Source organism: Helianthus annuus, chromosome 4 (genome assembly GCF_002127325.2).
Source record: "Helianthus annuus cultivar XRQ/B chromosome 4, HanXRQr2.0-SUNRISE, whole genome shotgun sequence".
NCBI classification, from domain to species: domain Eukaryota; kingdom Viridiplantae; phylum Streptophyta; class Magnoliopsida; order Asterales; family Asteraceae; genus Helianthus; species Helianthus annuus.
This window is the reverse complement of record NC_035436.2, coordinates 137,977,827-137,980,991: the sequence shown is the minus strand read 5'-3', so window position 1 is coordinate 137,980,991 and position 3,165 is coordinate 137,977,827.

Below are 3,165 nucleotides of genomic sequence, written 5' to 3'. Positions count from 1 at the left end.
CGTGTTTGCTGAGGAGATTTTGAGTTACAAGTACCGAAGACGCAATACTGTGAGTTCATGTCCCCCTTTTCTCTTAACTGTTTTCAGTTTTATACTTCGGGGGTGAAATACATGTTACAATTATTACAAACGTTTTATACATGGTATGGTTAGCTAAGGAGGGTTACTACTAGATCATGTGAATGGGTAGGGTGATTAAGGACATCAATCCTCGTTGTAGGACCGAGGGGAATGAGTGATAGATCTATGTGGGTGTAGCGAGCCCCACCCGTGAGTCCGTCGAGTGGACCATGTGGTGACTATGTCTTACAGCCGGAAGCCCGGTGCAAGTCTGCTAGGTTTGTGTCTTCCTGCATCACTTCACACATATCAATGGCCTTGCAAACCATTGGTGATCTCTTTTTCCTTATTGCTACATACCAGGGACTTACATACATACTTACAACGTTTCAAAGGTTTATACATACACTCAACGAACACATGAACTCGCTCAACTTTTGTTGATGTTTTTCAAACTACATGTATTTCAGGGAAATTGTAAAGTGGATCTGGCGGGCATTGGAAGTTTTTATGTTGCGTTAAGAATAAAGATGTCATCTATGGTCTTTGAGTTTGGTTAGTGTGTCTTATTCCTGGACGAGACACGTCTTCCAAACCTTGGTTTTATTCAATATCTTTTGACGAGTTCTTAATGAACTCATAAACAATTTGTATGATTTGTAAAACTTGAATTTGAAGTCTACGTTTTAAAACGATGTTGTTATGTTTTAAACTTATTTAATGGATGACGAACCTATCGTTTTATCATATAGTTGATGTTATGATTAAATGCAATGATATTAAGAAAGTCACACCATAATCACGCTTCCGCAAAAGTCAGGATGTGACAGTGTTTGTTCATTTATGTTCGTATATGTTCGGAAACGTTTTCATTTACGATCGTTCATGTTTTATAGTTTCATAGGGTTTTTAACTTTTATATTTTATTTAAATACTTCAAAATTATCACTAATAAAGTATTTAATAAATATTAGTGTATTGTATATTGCATAATGCTTATTCATATTTATATTCCTTTCAATAAATAATCGTATAGTTGTAATACATACCTAATACCTTATAACAATGTTGGATTCACAAGTCACAACCTTCGCAAATTGCAGCCTTTTATGTTAATTGCGGCCTTTTAAAATACACGGATGATCCATGTTGTTTGCACTTTATAACACATTTACTTCCTGTGACATTTGCACACTTTTAATCATTGTCCAATCTCGGACATTTTCGTATTCAGTAAAATCTTGTATTTTATTTACGAGAATGTATAATTATCAATCGTTGGACAATTTCGATCATTTTCGCGTTCAATAGAATGTTGTATTTTATTTGCGAAATGCGTAACCGTACGATCGAATGTAACGATATCCACGACATTTTCGGACAAAATCCAAGTTACACATGCCTTAACACCTTTATATAACCTAAATATTAGGTTAAAAGGGGTTAAACGTGACAAAAGGCGACAATACAAGTCTAGGGACCAAATCTGCCAAATTGCAAAACTTGGCCCCCAGACCAGGCTTTGCGGACCGTACAGAGCAACCCCATACGGTCCATATGGGGTGCCCAGCACAACAATTTGTTGGTTGCTTCTTGTTTCATGCTTAGGTCCCCAAGCTCGCGAATTTTCCAGGTTTTTACCTCCATTGGACATGTGTTATGTCATACCTCTGATCATCACAAATCAAGGGACACTTAGAATGATCTTAGGAGGTTTTGAACACTATAAATAGCCAAGAACACTTCACTTCCAACTTGCTCATTTTCTTCTCCCACTCTATTGGAACTTGTTTCCAGTCATTGGAAGCCTCCTACTGAACTCTTATAGTGTCTTCAACACAAGTAAGTATTCTATCCTAGTCTCTTTCATTATTTTGGCATTTTGAGCCAAAAGTCAAACAGTTTGACTTTCTATTTGACTAATTTCGGTTCTGACCATTTTTGGTCAAGTCAAAGTTAAATTGAACTTTGCAACGTGATCGTAATCACAAAGGTTATAATCCCTTGCGATTGCACCTTCTGATTACCACGTTTACTAGGCGAAGTGACGAGTCAAAGTTTTATTAATCAAAAGTAAAAAATGCACAAAAGTGCATTTGCGACGAAACTGTTTTCGGGTTTTAAAACTTAAAATTTTGACACCAAATCAGTCTTATAACTTAATTAGACATGTTCCAACTTGTCTAACTCATCATTTCTAGTTTAGTGTTTTTATTTTAGTCGTAAGTCGAGCGGTTTGACCACCACTTTGATTTTCGAATCTGACCCGTTTGGTCAATCTTAGGATTCGACCAAGCGCATTTTTATGACCATAGTTGTATAGGGAATAACCATCTGAGGTTATACCTTATGGTCGTAAGGTTTGGTTAGTTATATGATGAGTCTCTTTTATGTTCTTTTAAATTGACCAAAACGCCTTGTTTGCGCATAAATTGGTTTTAATCATATAAGACCAAAGTTTTGACATCTAAACTAATGTTATAACATAATCAAACTTGTTTTGGCATATAAGAGTCATCATAGGACATATTTAACCATCCGATCTTGTAGTTACGCTTATAACCCGTTAAAGTGGCGTAAACCACTTTAACGAGTCATAACGGGTCAAAAGCACTTAGGATCATTTCTAATCTGAATGTAAGGTCTAATAAACCATATTACACGAGATCCTTCTCTCGTTTGGTTTCCGATTAAAGTCTCGATACACTAACATAGTTATCTGACACATTAGGACACACTTGAGCTTTGTTTATTCTATTGAACGAGCACACATACGCAATCCCATGTGAGTACATAGTTCCCCTCTTTTACGTTTTCATATCTTTTGGGGTGATCCATATGTGCCAAACTATCTTTCAAATCTACATGTTTATTACGTTTAGCTCATGTGAGTACATAGCTCCCCTCTTTTACGCTTTCTAAATGTTTTGAGGCGACTCATTTGTTCTAAACCGTTTTTCAAGTTTTCAAAACAAAGTCTATGATTTATATATAACAATACAATTTCAATAATGTGGACAACTTGTTGGTGCGTTATCCATGACACGAATGACATTCATTAGCTTTGGCCGAGCCGGCCAGTAGTATGTTATGGTACCATAGGAC